This window comes from Crocuta crocuta, unplaced genomic scaffold, assembly GCF_008692635.1.
Source record: "Crocuta crocuta isolate KB4526 unplaced genomic scaffold, BGI_CrCroc_1.0 scaffold153, whole genome shotgun sequence".
Taxonomy (NCBI): Eukaryota; Metazoa; Chordata; class Mammalia; order Carnivora; family Hyaenidae; genus Crocuta; species Crocuta crocuta.
Window position 1 is genome coordinate 2,318,534 of NW_027529525.1, and position 18,622 is coordinate 2,337,155.

Consider the following 18,622-nt stretch of genomic DNA (forward strand, 5'->3'; position numbering starts at 1 on the left):
TCTGACCCTCCCCCACTCACACTCTGTGTCTCTCTCTCTCAAAAATAAATAAACATTAATAATAGTAATAATAATAAAATACAACACTTACTGGCTTTATATTGCTAAACAGTAAAATTCATAGAAAATTATTTAGCATACTAAATGTTTGCTTCTTTAGTCCATCCCCTCAGTTTACAAATAAATAATCCAAAGAGACTAAGAAGTGATGGGTTTTGTTCAGGATCCCTCAGCTAGCCTGCTGTTGGGGCCAGAATATAGGCTTGTATTGGGTAGCACACCCAGGCAAGGATAGCTACTGTATTGTGAACTGAACGTGAATAGAAGACATCTTTGGACTTTTTGTTTTGCTTTCTCTGTGTGTATCAAGAACCCAAGATAATACAAAATTTCTTCGCTCTGCTCCTGGCAATAGCCACAGCTTGGCCAGTCTTTTTTCCCAAGCACCTTTGGAAAAAAGATAACAACAACAACAACAAAAAAAAAATCAAAGAAGTAATTAATTCAGCCAAACATTTACGGGGGTGTATACTATGGGGTCCCCATAGTGGGGCCAGTCACCATTCTACTCCCTTAGAATCCATCAGTAGATGAAAGAAACAAAATGTCCATCTTCCAAGGTATTCTAGCAGACAGAAGGCAGAAAGGGAAGGAGTTAGACAGTGAAAATTAACATAATTAAATAACATATTACTTTTGAAGGTGATAGGTACCTGTTGTAAAACAGAAATTTTATTTGTATTCAGCTCCGGTGGAGGCAACAGATCAGAAGATGGCTGTCGTTAAGAAGACAATTATTGTACTCCCAAGTCCCTCCATACCACAGGGGCCGCTCAGGGATGCTCCAGGATCCATCAGGAGGCAGAGGAAGCAAAGGGAAAATGTGGACAAGAGCCTTGACTGTTGTTTCTACAGGGAATAACATGTGAGGCAAGTTAAACAGGCTTAGAATTGGCTGGTTTGAATAATTTCAGCAGGTTCTGGGGTAGGTACAGGTACAGGCCCTGGAATAATGAAGGTAGGGGAATATTATCCCATGGTGGGTAGTAGGGCTTGTGGGCTCTGGGTGTGTTGGTTTGCATATGAAAGATGCACTTATAGGCCAGCTGTTTACTATATCTAGGAACTGGCCAGCCCTGGAGGCACAGTCTCTCCCGGGGTCAGCGAGGCACCAGATGTCAAAATATCAGAAACACATGGTTAATACGGTGCTCTGAGAAACAAAGAGGGCAAAGATGAGAAATAATGCTGAAGAGTCAGTAATCAAATCATCTCCAAATCTAGAATATTTACCAAATAAACCACCAAATGGACATGTGCATTTTTCTTAGACTGGGTTTAGGTTTCCTTTGACTTTTTTATTTAGTCCTTAGCTGCCAGGGCAGAATTGACTGACATGCAGGTGAGAATGTCTGACATATGAAAATGAAAGCACATTTTGTGACTAAACACAACATTATAAAATAAAATAAGAAAGGGTAGTTTGAGGGGCACTGGGTGGCTAAGACAGCTGAGCATTCGATTTGGGCTCAGGTCATGATCTCATAGCTTGTGCGTTCAAGCCCCTGTGTCAGGCTCTGTGCTGACAGCTCAGAGCCTGGAGCCTGCTTCTGATTGTATGTCTTATGTCTCCCTCTCTCCTTCTCTGCACTTCTCCCTCTTGTGCTCTCTCTCTTTCTCTCTCTCTCTCTCAAAAATAAATAAACATTTAAAAAAAGAAGAAGAAGAAAGGGTGGTTTGGGACATCTATGTACATGTGAAGCACAGAAGCAACCCAGACAGAAGCCTTAAGTTGTCATTCTGCCAAAACAGCTGCTTACTTAATGCTTCCATCCTCTGCACTCAGATATTAATCTCCGCACCTCCACCTTAAGATCCACATGTAACTATAGTTCTCGGAATGCAACGCATAGAAATGACAGAAGAATTTATTGTTATATGTGATTTACTATATACGGTCCTAGATAATGAACAATGAAAGCTATACAATGATTCTGACACTAATCTCTCTAGTCTCTTCTCACTGTGAAATAATTATCTTTAATCAGTGTCGTTCTGAGAATATTTCTGATGTAGGCCTATGCTTAATCCTCTTCACTGTCAATCACCAAGCAATAGTAGCTGCTGGGTGGCGGTGGGCAGACCTTGCTGAGTACGGAAAAGCATAATGGAGGACAATTAAAAGTTGGCAAAGTAAAAGTAAGTGAGAGTTATAAATGAATAACCCAAGCAATAAATGACAAGAAGGAAAATGCTTTTGCAAACATTTTAAAAACACTGCTATTTTACACATAATCAAGGCAATCACAACCTGTTCTAAGCACATAACACTTCTGAATAGATGGCGGGAGAGACTGGGGAGTTTTAAGAGGCCCCAGAGTGGTTAATGGGGGAATTAGCACAATTCAGAAAAGACATTAATTAGGTCAATCTGCAGTTTTGAAAAACTTTAGCACCTCTCCAATGCTATTAGTGAATTAATGACCCCAGTTACTCAACAATAGACAAAGATTAACACAAAAATTTGGGCTGTTTAAAGCCAGCTTTGAAAGGGAAGTCCAAAGAAAGCATCAACAAAGTTGGAAAACTACAATAAGAATTAATGGAAGTGTGTTTGTGAATTATAAAACCAGACATATCTGAAATAATGAATTTTTTCATAAAGAACTCTTCGGCACAAATCTTAACAACTAAAAGGAAGAGAATGTCCAGTGATACTGAGCCTACAAAGAGAGATTGTGTAACTTCTCTAAAAAAGGAATTTTAACTTGTGTGAAGAGTGCGAATTCACTCAGCAATACTTGGGGGCAAGAAGCATTCCAAAAATGTGTTGATCTATTTTTTTTTTTTAATGGTTATTTATTTTTGAGAGAAAGACAGGTGTGAGGCAGGGAGAGGTAGAGATGGAAAAAGAATCCAAAGCAGACTCCAGGCTCTGAGCTGTCAGCACACAGCCTGATGCAGGGCTTGAACCCTGAGATCATGACTTGAGCCAATGAATGCTTAACCAACTGAACCACCCAGGCACCCCTGATCTTTAAGTTAAATAAATTCTAACACCAAGATTTCCTCATCACGGTGGGGTGTCAGACTTTAGAAGCCTCTCCTTTGAGCATTACAGAATCCAAGAGGCTTATGTAAATACCTCAGAACAGGGAAAAGGTCTGTCCCTGAATTTCATGCTGGTTTTTATGGCTGCTGCTCCTGCCGCTACCTACAGTCCTAGATCCTGGTCCTTCACGCTCCATCAAGCAACACTGCTCTTCTTCCCAGCAGTCCTCCAGGATGACTACTGAAACCCTTGTAGGAATCCTACATTAGCACCCTGTAGGGCCTCATGAAGTAAGTGCAGAAGTTTTACCAGAGAGTTTTGCAATCTGTGTGTTGCAAATAAGACTCTGATTATTATGCGGATACCTGGGCTTACGTAATTCAAAATGTTATTGGTTCCAAAACACAGGATACCATAAGCAAATTCTTCCAAATTTGAATAATCATTCAAATCCTTGTGATGCAACAATTGATAATCAATTAAATATCAAGAGTTCATGCTCACTTTTTTTGCGGAAAAACTAGTGCCTTTGACATACTTGCAATCAGTTCAACCCATGATACATACATTCTTCTTTACAATGAATGATATAAATATCAGAATTCACCATCAAGAGCTAAAGCTTCTGCCTCCACACAAGTAATTTCTGAATGTGTTGTGAGTACTGTGGCTTTAAAATAAAGTAATAATTATTTTCAGAATAACTGTCAAGTTACCATAAAAGGATCCTTTATGAATGATAAATCATGTTGACTGATTTGAATTCTCGAGGATGGTTTTCTACCTCCTCCACATCTATTTTAAGATTTGCTACGTGGGATTCCACACCGTTAATCACAGAGTTTGATCAGCATTAACACAGGAATCAAGGAAGTCTTCTAACACTGAAATTTCCAGTGGAGGTGGCATCACAAGTTCTGGAATCTGCAGCGAGAAAGGCCTGAGTGCAAAGACATTTGATGATGTTCTTCCAGATTTACAGACAAGTTTGCAGTAGTAACGATCAGTAAATAGATTAGTAATAAAGTTCTTTAGAGGGACATAATTAAAGGTTTGGTTGCTTTCTAGAAGAGAAGCTAAAAAAGAATTACAATCAACACAAATTTTTTGAGGCACCTTTAGTGGCAACTGTGGCACTTCCCATGAGCAAGGGCTTTGCAATCAATTTCTGTGTAGTTGTGCTTTATGGATTACACAGTTCTTGAACATTAGGTAGTTAGTGTCTCAGCCCTTTCTTGAACTTGCACCTGACTATGCCCAGCCCCAACATCATGAGATGAAGTATCAAAAACAAGAAAATAGTGGTTATCCGTCATCACAACATACTAATCATATACCAGTGTTTAAATAAGTCCTGCAGATTCATCCATCAGTGCCTTGCCTGGTTTTGCTCAGTCTGAACACCCAACCACTGAATTACAAGGTCAAGTTTGAAAAACAACACAGGAATCACAAGTAAACAATTAGGGTTTTGAATCTTATCTTGGGATGAAGAAAACAAAAGGACTTACTGAAAATGACTAAACCACATTCATTAATGAGAATTCCATTCCATTTCCTTCACAGGCTTGTATACACCAAACTATAAGAAAGAAATAATGATTTTGGAAGCAGTGTCCAGTTATGCCTCACTGTGGAACTAATGACAATCTTAACCAGAGTGATTAAGAGAATAGTTCTGCTCTAGCTGACACTCCCGTTAGAACTTTGCATTGCCCTCATCCTACATTTTTGGATGTGTACTGTTCTGATGGTCTAGTCAGTTCTTGAGGATGACAAAGTAGTGCTGCAGCTCTTTGTCACCTGAGAGCTCTGTGCCTGGGGCAAAGAGCGTAAAAGTGCTCTTACTTAAATAGAGGTTTATCAAAATGTAGGTGAAACAGAAAGAGGGAGAGGGAAGAAGTCGGGCCCTCATAGAATACCACGGAGTCCACAGGCCTGCAGCTTACTGACCTTGAGCTTGATTCTCTTACTCCATTCATGTCTGCTCTAAGGGCAGTAGAGGGAGTCACAAGTGACAAGAAAGGGGGCATAAATTTTTGCGTTCCCTTTCAAATTTTATATCTTGTTCTTGCTAAATACTGCAATGAATCATCATTCTCTGTTGAAGGGCAGCATTCTTCTTCAAGCTATAGCAAGAGGAATATTCAACCCTCTTGAGTTAAAAAAAAAAAAAAGACACCATGATACCTTCTATGTGATACTAGTAATCATCCCCCCTCCCCAACACACACACACAATAACAGGGCCCTGAGGAATTACCAGTTGATCACTTCTTACTGCAAACTGTGACAGTTATGATACCACAGACAAAATCCCATGGATTTTTTTTATATTCCAGAAAGTATACTCATGCTTGGAAATCCAAAATAGTGCATTCCCTTTAAGCTACAAAATCAAGTAACTCTACGAAGACCACATTGTTACTTTACTTATAGCCTGGGTCTATCACAGATTCATTTTCTCTTTCTTTAGTGGAATGAATACCAGTAGCTTCTTCGAAAGGTGACACCAGATGTTTCTGATCCCTTTTTTCCCCTGACAGCTAATTATCATTATGATGTGAACCTATCTAAAATCTATCCATGAGTTTGTCCTCTGTCAACTGCAAAAGCAAGGAACCACTGAAATGAGATAACACAGATGAGTTCTAGAAATCAGTATGTGGGTGAGGCATTAAAGGATTCAGGAGTGAGCACTGGGCAACTGTAGAACTTACATTCAAAGTCTTTGGCAAGAGGCATATTGAAAAGATTAATCCCTCTGATACAACAGTGAGAAGTTTCCTTACTTGTCTGTGCTGGGTGGAGGGCTGCTGGGGTGCCTTAGATAGTCTTCATACAACTAGCCAGTTCAAAGATTCATTGATTCAAGCTCTCATCATTCTAATAAATATTTGAAATTTTCAAAGAGAAATACACAGGAGGAAAAAAAAAAAACTACTGTGTAATGACTCTTTGCTATGTGCCAGGCACTTTGCTAAGCATTTTCCAAGCATAACACCATTTAACTCTTACCACAAACCTAATACCACTGGTCCAACAAATTAATGGATATGTGACATATCCGTACCTCCTCAGTCATTATGCCATACCACTGAGCACTGAACAATATTAAATCACATTGTGCAGACAAGAAAACTGAGGTTTAAAGAAACTAAGAAATCTTCCCAAGACGTACAGCTAGAAAATGGCAGAGTCAGGACTTGAACACAGATCTGCCTGATTTGAAAGTTTGAGATAATTTTCTTTTTTACTATACCATGCTTCCTTCTGTTCAGAGTGACCAGCTCCACACCAAGAGGCTTTTTGTGACCCCTAAGATGCTGGATGACAAGTTATTCATGAAGAAATGGTGCTGAATACTCACATCACCTGTGAGAGCATTGTGCTTTTTATCTTTTGTATACTACCTCCATGGAAAACATTTTCAAGGTCTTTCTATTTTCTATTGATTTAAACTCCTCGCCTCTAGCCTCACAACTTCACAATCCACTTTAAATCCAGTGCCCCAGTGAGTTCTATATCCAATCACTCTAGACACCTAAATATTCCCCAAATATACTTGGATTTTCCTTCTTTCTTGCTTTTGTTTATGCTCTGCTCAAGTAAGAAATGTCCTCTAGCCTTTCCTCACCCATTTAAACTTCAGTACCTCTCTTATTTTTTTTAAATGTTTTCTTTATTTTTGAGAAAGAGAGAGAGCAGGGGAAAAGCAGAGAGAGAGGTAGATAGAGAATCCAAGGGGGGCTCTGCACTGATAGCAGAGAACCCAATGTGAGGCTCAAACTCAGGAACTATGAGATTATGACCTGAGCCAAAGTCAGATTCTTCACCAGCTGAGCCACTTAGGCACCTCTCAATACCACTTTTAATATTGAATTACACATTGCCTCCTATACTCGTCAGTTAATTTGCCTGCTCCTATCACATTCCCCACAAGGGGCAGCTCAATGGGCATGTGATCCCACCTTCCTGACACTCATGCCCATTTGCAGTGGCTGACCTGAGGGCAGCCTATCTGTTGATTAGCAACCAACCAGGTTCCTTCCTAAAGATAGGAACCATTCAGAATGGTACTTAATACTCAACCCATAAAGTTCTGTCAGGCTAAGGCTGGCAACACTACAGGGTCAAGTGAAGGGAGAATCTAGCAGAAACAGAGAAGGACAAAGAAAAGGAATCACAGACGGCCACTGCCATTGTTCATCTGCATCAGGACCTATTCCTCTTTAGCCTGGAGTGTATTTTCATTTTTTGTGACCTTCATATTGTTTCAACAGTTTCTCCTTTACCTGAGTTAAGAGTAGGTCTTAAGTAAAACAGGGAAAGTCAAACAGCGTCTTGCATGGAAATCAGGTTTGTCTGCTCATTGTTCAAGATTTAATATCTTCTGGATTGGCATTTACTAACCCTTTGATTTATACTTTAATTTTGGTACTTTTATCTCACCCTTAATTAATGTTAATTATGCACATATCTGTCTCCTCACTTTTCATTACACCAAGTCCATTCATCTTCTCTCCATTAGCACCTAGTAGAATCTGACACAACTAGATTCTCAACAAATGTGTATTGGATTGGGTAATGCTTGGTGATGTCAATAACCATATTATTAACTTGAGGCTTGTGAAAGTATATTATTGATGTACCCATAAAATGTTTTACCATCACTACCACCTTCACATGTGAGGTATCTGCTCCTAAAAGGTGGCAAAGAAGGAAAGGGAACCAAAGACATTTAGCTGAGTTGCTATTAAATGACTTCCCAGCCATGGACCATATTTTCTAGTTTCCTTCATATAGTTCATGTATATTTCTTCCCCATAGAACATGATAGAAGCTTCTTCCAGACCAAAATAGACTAAGTAATTGTGAGGATCATATAACATGGAAGGAGACTGGGTCCCTGACTAATCCCACAGAAGGTTGCTGACCAGGAAACCCTTCAGCAGATTATGAGAGGAATAAGGAGTAAACTTGTATTGGTTTAAATTACTGGGATTTCTGGGTTGAAATAGCAACTGATATTAATCAAACAATAAAGAAGATCATTACCTTATTTTTTTCTTTAAGGTCAGAGTATTCCACTTCTAGTCTTTTGCTATCTCTCACAGTGTTGATTTGATTAATTGATTAATAGACAAAGTTCCCTCATAAGCATTCTTTAACCTTTAGTGGACCCACCTTACATTTATTTCTACATTTTCCTGAATTATATTTTCCTGATGTTTACCAGGGTGTCTTAAGGGAAGAGGAGAGTGAAGAGTAAGGGGTGGAGCTAATATTTCCTCTGAACCTGATTCAACTCCTAGGGGCCTTACTGGCGTGTGGACGAGTAAGAGTACCTGGTTCAAGGTGATCTAAAATAGTAACACAGATTCTAGATGTCAGTCTGATGGAAACAACCTTCACCTCATGAAATTTGCAACCTGCATCTTTGACTCATCAAGCAGAATGTGAATACTGCCTTTTTTCTTTAAATCATTAATAGTTGATTTTGATTCAACAAGAGGTTTCACTGAAGGGTTTCATCATAAACTACATATGCAGGGCAATCTTACAATAAGTCATCAAAAAAATTTACAAAATTGTGGTTTTTAAGACAGATGGTGCAGCTCTGTAATATAAATAGTAAGTAGTAGTGCCCTTGTCATCATGAAACTCCTTTTTGTGAAATTTAAATCTTTGAAGCATGATTATGGGTTCTGAAGAGAAGCATGCTTTGGATAAACTCCCAAGTTCATCAGATGCTTTACATGCATTGGCATGTGTCTGGATCCCACAGACCATTAGGAACAGAGTGTGCTTTGGTTCAGTGTGCTTATTTGATTTGCAGTTAAGTCATAAAGAATGGCCGTTAGCACGTTGAACTAAGGACACTCATTCATGAACATCTCACTCTATAACATGGCTCAATATGCCCCAAAGCCATGATTTTAAGCACAAAGTTGGATTATTTTCTTGGATGAAAGCTACATTCAAATGTTTGTTGGTAATACTTGAGCATAGTAATAATAATTAGCATTTATTAAGCCATGATTAGATTATAGAATTTGTTATGCGCTTTCCATTTGTTATCTCTCTGATACTCACAGTAACTGTATGCAGGTGTCCTATGTTCCATGCCAATTCAGAGTTGAGAAAAGCAAGGTTTACAAAAGTAAATAATGTGTCCAAAGTCACAGTATTAAATCAGGACCAGAGCCATGGTCCAGAATCCAGTGGTCGTACTCTCTTAAAAAAAAAAAAAAGATAGCATTTTAGGGGCACCTGGGTGGCTCAGTCAGTTAAGTGTCCATCTTGGGTCATGATCTCATAGTTTGTGAGTTTGAACCTGGCATCAGCTCTGTGCTGACAGCTCAGAGCCTAGCCTACTTCAGATTGTGTCTACCTCTCTCTCTGCCCCTCCCCTGTTCACACTTTATCTCTCTGTCTCTCTCCATCTCTCTCTCTCCGTCTCTCAAAATAAATGAACATTAAAAAAATTTAAATAGCATTTTATTAATGCATAAGCAGTACATGTGTAATGTGAAAACAAATTAAAATACAGAGAACCACATATGAAAAAATTAAGATATCATATTCCTACTACTTAGAAATCACCAATGTTAACACCTTAGAGCCAGTACTTCCAGATCCCATTATATATACACATATTTATTTTTATCAAAATGAGATCATACTGTCACCTAGTTCCAAAAATCTGCCTTTTCAGACAAGTATTTCAGTAAATTTTTTCCTAACTGACTCTGAGAACATTCAAATTTTCTCAATGACCCAACGATATCTTTTACAGTTGATTTGTTTAAAGAAATATCTGATCCAGGACAACATATTGCATTTTTTCTATATCACTTAAGATTCTTTTAATGTAGCACTATCCTTTTTTTTAAAAAATAACATCCATTTGTTAAAGAGACTAGGTTAGTTTGTCCTATATAATGTCCTATGTTCTGGATGTGCCTTATGGAACCATTTACCTTGTTGTTTAATCCCTTGTTACTTGTAAATGAGATATCAGAGATAGTAACAAGTGTTAGAATTCCAACCCATGACGAATTAAGAATGTATCTATAGATAAGATATTTTGTTTTATTGAGCCCCAGTTTTCTACAAATAGGAAATCATGAGGACTGAATGTAATGTTAAGTGTCTTACAGACAGCTATATGCCCAACACATACATCAAACTCAACAAACATTAACCAGCCTTAGGGAGCAGTCACACTGGGGCAGTATATAGTAAACTGAATTCGTTTTTAAATCAGTGATTTTTGATGAATGATTGAATATAGGTGGAAAGAGAGGCTTCAATCAATATTAACCTGTGTAATAATCTGCTTGCTTACAGAAAATGCTTAATTTCAAAATTAATGTTATAGCATCATTATATGTAAGACCACTTCTCAAGTTTTAAAAACATACACATTTAAAGAAAAGCAGTAGTGAGCACCTGTTGGATTGCCCCCTACCCCCTCTTCTCTAAAATCTGCCTGCCTTGTTCACTGGTTGAAACCCAAGCAGGCATGTCTACACCACACAAAACTGGCCAGAACTGATTGGTTAAAAAAAAAAAACAAAACAGACTCCTAACCAATCAGATTCTCTCTCTTGAGAGTGTGGAATTGGAACTTGGGAAGTCTAACTGATCTGAGTGGGCTTATGGATGGAGATATCATAACTCAGGAACTCTGGGTCACCCATATTAGAGTAGCAGCTAAAACTATTCTACAGAAATGGAAGAATAAGGGACATCTCCTGAAAGAAGCAAAGGCTAGATATGAAGAAGACTTCCTAATTTTCAGATCTATTTCTAGTCTCTTCGGGCACATCAGGGTCTGTGAAATATCCCTAAATATGCATATAATAACACCCCCTTTTTGTTGTATGCTTCTTATTACTTGTAAACAGTTACAGTGGCAAATGTCCTTGAGACCATTGGGGAGACACGTATATATATTATGTAGGCACACACATTTTATCCTCTAACTTGGTAATGCATGGTTGGCATTACAATGTTCTCTACAAACCTATTAAAAGATTATTACATTTTTGGGTTTGGCTAGCAGAGTCAGAAAATGAAAATAATATAGGTTAATATGTTTATTTCAAAAGAATTTAAACTGACAATTTTTTATTAACAAAAACCACAATTTTATTTGAAATAGAAAAAAGTCAAGATGTATATAGCCATTTTAAGATACAAAATACCACTCAAGCACTAAGAAAGATAAAAAAAAAAATGTTATTTCCTCCTATGATAGAGTGATTTTTACTAATAACTGTCCTTTAGAAGGAGGCACGTGGGTGGTTCAGCCCGTTAAGAGTCTGACTTCAACTCAGGTCATGATCTCACAGCTTGTGATTTCAAGCTTCGTGTCAGGCTCTGTGCTGACAGCTCAGAGCCTGGAACCTGCTTCAGTTTTTGTGTCTGTCTCTGTATCTCTCTCTCTTTGCCCCTCCTCAGCTCATGCTCTGTCTCTGCCTCCGTCTCTCTCTCAAAACTAAATAAACATTTTAAAAATTAAACATAAAATAAAATGGTTAGAAAATATTTATATCTAATGAGTAGTCATTGAGGCCAAGCACAAAGTTTTATTTTTTCTTAATACAAGTAGAATGGTAATACTTCCAGAGAGGAGAATACTAAATATATCAAATATATGTTTCTTTCACTAAATACACAATTCAGATGAAAAAGCAAAACAGCATCAAAAAGTTACTGACTTGAAGACTTTTGTGATGAAAAAGTTTCTAACTGAGCATGCATCCATACATTTTCAAAATTTTGGAGCTAATTCATTTTATCTTATCTATCAAAGCATTATTCATAGTAGAGTGCTCATTAAGGGAGTTTGTGGAAAGAAAGAAAAATTTTAGGCATGATGATTTTAAATGCTTATATAATAGATGCTTTGTTGAAATACTGTAATTTAATAACAATCCCAAAAGCCTTTTGAAAGTTTGGGAATTAACTTTCTGAAGTTATTTGAAGGTCTATAACTATCATTTTAGGTAAACTTTCATGTAAGTATATAAGAGGAGATACTGCCCAAATTTAAGAAAAAAGTTGTTTAGCAAAACCATCCATACAATCTCTTCTTCTCACTTACTTGACTGAAAATGTGATTCCCCAAATGCTCATTGTATCGTGTGATAGATATGCTCACCAAGATAATTATGAACACAGTAATTTTATGTGTTCTATAAATAAAAAAAATATGTATCAAGTATCTACAATGTGCCTGGCAAATGTTCAAGGTAATAGGATTACAAGAATGAATAAAAAACACCAGATCCCTACTTTAAGGGAGTTTATACTTAAGAGCAGGTAGAGTAGGTGTCTGTGAACATATATACATACATATTCAGGTAGTGATATGAACTAGAAGAAAAAAAAACAAGGCAAAATAAAGCAGATAGAGAAGTGGAGGGGGAAAATGCTATTTTAGTTATAATGGTCAGGAAAGCCCTCAATGATGAGGTAACGTTTGAGCAGAGATATGAGAGGTGAGTAAATGAGTCACATGGCTGTCTGGAGGGAAACTCAGGTGGAGTGTACAGCAAATGTGCATGTTCTGAGGTAGTAACATTTCTGTCATGTTTTAAGAATAGTAAAGACAAACACGGCTGTGGTTGAGCACGCAAGGAGAAGGATAAAGAAATGAAATCAGAAAAGAAAAATATATGAGGGAGCCTGGGTGGTTCAGTTGGCTAAGCATCTAACTCTTGATTTCAACTCAGGCCATGACATCACAGTTTGTGAGTTTAAGCCTTGCATTGGGCTCTGTGCTGACAGTGCTAAGCCTACTTGGGATTTGCTCTCTCCCTCAATCTCTCTCCCCCGTCCTACTCGCTCTCTCTCTCCCACAAAAGAAATAAACTTTAAAACAAAAGAAAAAAATGAAGAACAAGTTGTGATAGTTTTACATTTGTCTATAAATTAAATTCTGTGATGTCTCTCCCTTCAAAAAGGAGCCTAATTCTTCTCCCTGTAAATATGGACCAGATTTAGTGACTTGGTTCTAATAAATAGAATGNCTAAATTCTGTGATGTCTCTCCCTTCAAAAAGGAGAGCCTAATTCTTCTCCCTGTAAATATGGACCAGATTTAGTGACTTGGTTCTAATAAATAGAATGTGATAAAGGGATGTTATGTGACTTCTGAGGTTAGGTCATAAAAAAGATAGCTTGTGCTTGCCCTCTCTCTTGGGTCACTCATTCTGAAGAAAAGTACATGTCATGTTATAAAGACCATCAAGCAACATACAAGGAAGAATATATGGGGAGAAATGGAGGCCTCTCACCAAGACCTAGCCTATCATGCCATGCATATGACTGAACCTCTTCAGAAGCATATCTTCTGTCCTCAGCCAAGCCCTTAAATGACCACAGCCCCAGTCAAATTGTCCAGCATGTCAATTGCAAACTCCAAGCTAGAAGCATCTACATAAGATGTTCTGTCTTCTCTGACATACAGAAACTGAAAAAATAATAAATTTCTATTGTTTGAGGCCACAAAGTGTTGAGATACTCTATTATGCAGCAATGGAAAACTACTACGTAGATAATATAGGATCTAGTAGACAATAGTAAGGATTATCCATTTTATTATAAATGCGGTGTAGAAATACTAGTGTTCAACAGATAAGCTACATGATCTTTTTAAAAATAGCACCCTAGCTGCTCTGTGAATATAATTTGGAAGGAAATGGTGGAAGGAGATAATTACAGGATTCCAGATAAAGGGATATTTTGGCTTATATTAGAGCAGTAACAATGCAGAAAGTGGAGAGGTATTTAAATTTCAGATAAATTTGAGAGTAGAGAGCTGACAGGATTTGTTAATGCATGGGATGTGGAGTGTGAGACCAAAAAAGATTTCTGATAAAAGTATCCGGAAAAAAATGAAGTTGAACTTACTGGATGTAGAAACTGGGGGTATAACAAGTTTGGCAAGTTGTTTTCAAATGTGTTAAAATTTAGATGACTATGGGTGTGCCTGAGCGGCACGGTCAGTTAAGTGTTCTACTTGTGTTCAGCTGTTGATCTCGGCTCTGGTCATGATATCATGGTTCATGGATTTCAGCCCCGCATTGGGCTTTGTGCTGATGGTGCAGAGCCTGCTTGGAATTCTGTGTCTCCTCTCTGCCCTTCCTTGCTTGTGTGTGCATGCATGCGCACACATGAACACTCTCTCTCAAATAAATAAAACTTAAAAATAAATGAAACTTCAAGTGGAGACATGTAGAAGAAATAAGATGTGGAGTTTCAAGTTTAGAGCAAGGTTGGTTATAAAGATAAAACTTAGAAGTCTTGGTATATAGAGAAATATATATAGCTAATGAGTGAAGAAGATAGACGAGAAGAGGATCAGTTGTAAGCACTGAACCATTGCAATATTTTGATGTCTGGAGAAAGAGAAGGAATTACCAAAGGGAATGGAAAGCGAGTTAGTATGTAAGAGGAAAGAATGAAGAAGTGGTATATCAGAAACCACATGAAGAAAGATTCAAAATAGGAGAGATTCACTGGATCAGATGCTGGTTGAGTAAGACGAAAATTTATTATAGGATTCAAAAATCTGTTTCTTGATGAGCACTTTCAGTGGTATGATGGGCATGCAAGTCCACTTAAGTAGGTTAACAAAAAGAATGGGAGTGTCAAGATGCATATGGTAAGCCCTAGAACAACCATTAATAAAATAACTAAATATATATATATGAGAAATAACTAAAAGAAATGCTATACTAGAAAGTATTCATTGCAAAAGAAATTATGAGGAAAAATAAGACAAAAAAGATATGAGACATATAAACAATAAGAATTAATATGGCAGATATAAATCCACTTAGTTCAATAATAATATTAAATATGAATGGATTAAACAGTATAATCAAAAGGCAGAGATTGTTAGCTTGGATTTAAAAACAAAAAGGTTCCACCAAATGCTACCTTCAGGAGACACACATTATATTGAAAGTTATAAATGTATTGAAAGAAAGCTGGCAATATTAATATCAGAAAAAAATAGACTTCAGACAACATTGCTGCATATAAAGAGGAACATTTTATTTTTTAAAAAAGCTCAAGTCATCTGAAAGATGCAACAATTACAAACATACACTCCAAACAGGGCTTCCAAATTATATGAGGGAAGAATTGACAGAACTGAAAGGAGAAATAGATAATTCAACAATTGATGGGGACATCAATATCCCTCTTTAAATATGGATAGAACAACTAGATATAAGATCTACAAGGAAGTAAAACACTTGAACAACACTGTGAACCAACAAAATAAGCATCTTTAATACATTACATCCAACAATAGCAGTATACACATTCTCAAATGCACATAGAACTTTCTATGGTAGGCTATAAAACAACACTAACATATTTAAAATGATTAAAATCTTTAAAAATACACATTTAAGCATTTTTAATGCTTTTTTCTCAAAGCACTATGGAGTGAAATTGAAAATCAATAACAAATTTAGAAAATTCACCAATACATGGAAATTAAACAATACACTTTTAAATAACCAATAAGTCAAGGAAAAAAATCAAAAAGGAAATTCACAGAAATACTTTGAGATGAATGAAAATGAAGATATTGCATACCAAAACATAGGAGATGCAGATAAAGCAGTGCTTAGAGGGAAATTTATCCATGTAAGTACCTACCTTATAAGGAAGAAAGATTTCAAATCAATAACTTAACCTTCTACTTTTATAAACTGGGTGGAAACTGTGAGTGGAAGAGAGCAAACTAAACTCCAAACAAGCAATAAGAAAGAAATAATAATTCCAAGAGACTAGTGAAATAAAGAACAGGAAAACAATGGAAACAATCAATGATATCAAAAGTTGGCTTTTTGGAAAGGACGAAATTAGCAGACTCTCTAGACCCACCAAGTAAAAAGAGAGAAGATTCAAATTAGTAAAAAGAGGAACAAAAGAATGAACAAAACTACCAGTCTTACTGAAATACAAAGAACTATCAGAATTATCATGAACAACTCTATGCCAATGAATTAGGTAACTTAAAATAGGTAAATTCCTAGTGAGAGATAAACTACTCAAACTGACTCAAGAAGAACAAAATCTGAATAGACCTCTCACAGAAAAAAATTGATTTAGTAATCAAAAAGCACAAATAATTAAGTTCAGACCCAAACTTTACAGAGCACTGAAAGAAGAATTAACACCAGTCTTTCACAAAATCTGCCAAGAAGTCAGAGAATACACACTTCCTAACTCATTCTATGAGACCTGATTTCAAAATTAGACAAAGGCATTACAAGAAAAGAAAAATACAGACTAACACCTGTTACAAAAATAGACACAAAAATCTTCAAAATCCATACTAGCAAACTGAATCTAGCAACATATAAAAATGATTGTTTTCCATAACTAAATGGTATTTATCACATCAATGTAAGTTTAGTTTAATGTTTGATAATCGATTAATGTAACACACCATATCAATAGATAAAAAAAACATATGATTATATCAATAGATACAGAAAAAGCAATTGGCAAAATTCAATATTCCTTCATATTAAAAGCACTCAACAAACAAGGCGTAGAGGGAAATTCCTTAATCTAATGAAAGACATTTACAAAGAACCCACAGCTAATATGATACATAATGGTGAAAGACTTAAAGCCTTTTCCCTAATATCAGAAACAACACAACGATGTCTGATCTCACCACTTCCATTCAACATTATAGTAGAGGTTATAACCAAGGCAATTAGGTAGGAAAATTAAATAGAAGTCATCCTCACTGAAAAGGAAAAAGTAAAACTATCTCTATTTGCAAATAGCATAATCTTGTATGTGGATCTTAAGGATTGTATATAGAAAAATCCTAAGGAATCTACTAAAAATGATTAGAACTAATAAACAAGATCAACAAGATTGCAGGACTCAATATTAATGTGTGAAAAGCAATTATAGATCTAAACACTAGCAATGGGTCATATAAAAATAAAATTAAGAAAACAATTTAATTTATAATAGCATGACACAGAATAAAATATTTAGAAGTAAACCTAACAAAGTGTAAAATTCATACTCTGAAAACTACAAAGCATTTTTGAAATTTTAAAGATCTAAATAAATGGAAAGACATTGAACATTCACAAATTGGAAGATAATGTTACAAATGGCAATCCTCCTCCAGATTTGCAATTAGTGCAATCTTTATAGAAATCTTAGGTGACTTCTTTGTAGAAATTGATAAGCTGATACTAAAATTAATAAAGAAAATCCAAGGTACCTAGAATAGCCAAAACAATCTTGAAAAAGAACAAAGTTGGAGGACTCTCACATCTCAATTTCAAAACTTAAAGCAGGGTAATACAGTACTTCTATGAGGATATATATATATATATATATATGGAATAGGACCAAGACTCTGAAAATAAACCATAAATTCAGGGTCAATTGATTTTCAACTGGGTGCAAAGACAATTCTATGGTTTTGGTTTTTTTTTTTTCAACAAATGGTATGGAATGACTGGATGCCTTTATGCAAAAGAATAAAGTTGGACCCCTACCTCACACTGTATACATAAATTAACTCAAAGTAAATTAAAAAACTAAATGAATCAAAAACTACCAAACTCTTAAAAGAAACATAGAAATAAATTTGATTACATTAATGAATAGCTTTTTTTGATATGACATCAAAAGTATACACAACAAAAGAAAAAAAGTAGATAAATTGCACTTCATCAAAATTAAAAACTTTCATGCTCCAGAAAACATCATTAAGAAACTGGAAAGACAACCTACAGTATGGAAGCAAATCATATATCTGACAAGAAACATATGTATAGGATATATAGAGAACTCTTACAACTCAGTAAGAAAAAGACAGCCCAATTAAAAACTGGACAAAGGAGAGGCACTTGGGTGGCTCGGTCTGTTGAGCATATGACACTTGGTTTTAACTTGGGTCATGAACTCATGGTTCATGAGTTTGAGCCCTGCATCAAACTGATAGTACAGTGTCTGCTTGAGATTCTCTCTCTCCCTCTCTCTCTGTCTCCACCGTGTCTCTCTCTCTCTCAAAAAAATAAATAAACTTAAAAATAATGGCCAAAGGATATGAATGAACATTTCCCCAAAGAAAATAAAAAATAACCAATAAACACATGAATGGATACTCAAAATCATTAGCCATTGGCCATCATTACATCAAATGTAAATCAGTACCACTTACTAGTAACTAAGATGGCATAATAAAAAGACAGATTACAAACAAGAGTTGGCTAGAACTGTTGAAATTGGAATCTTCGTCATACATTGCTGATGGGAGTGTAAAATGGTGCAGTCACGTTGGAAAATAGTCTGGCAGCTGTTCAAAATGTTAATCATGGATTTATTACATGGCCCAGCAATTCCATTGTTAGATATGTAAATTATTTACACAGTTATTCACACAAAACCTTGAGAAATAAAAAAGAAATTAAAACTTATGCTCACACAAAAACTTGTATATGAGTGTTCATAGCAACATTATTCATAACAGCCCCCCAAAAGAAACAAACCCCATG

General features: G+C 36.2%; 1 pseudogene across 1 annotated transcript in view; it reads left to right on the forward strand.

Moving 5' to 3' along the window:
* The window catches only part of LOC144229052 (actin, cytoplasmic 2 pseudogene), a 49,856-nt pseudogene that overhangs the window by 17,734 nt on the left and 13,500 nt on the right, over window positions 1–18,622 (forward strand). Inside the window, exon 3 of the transcript XR_013334341.1 lies at window positions 747–930. The product of XR_013334341.1 is annotated as an actin, cytoplasmic 2 pseudogene (transcript). The remainder of the gene's footprint in view (window positions 1–746; window positions 931–18,622) is intronic.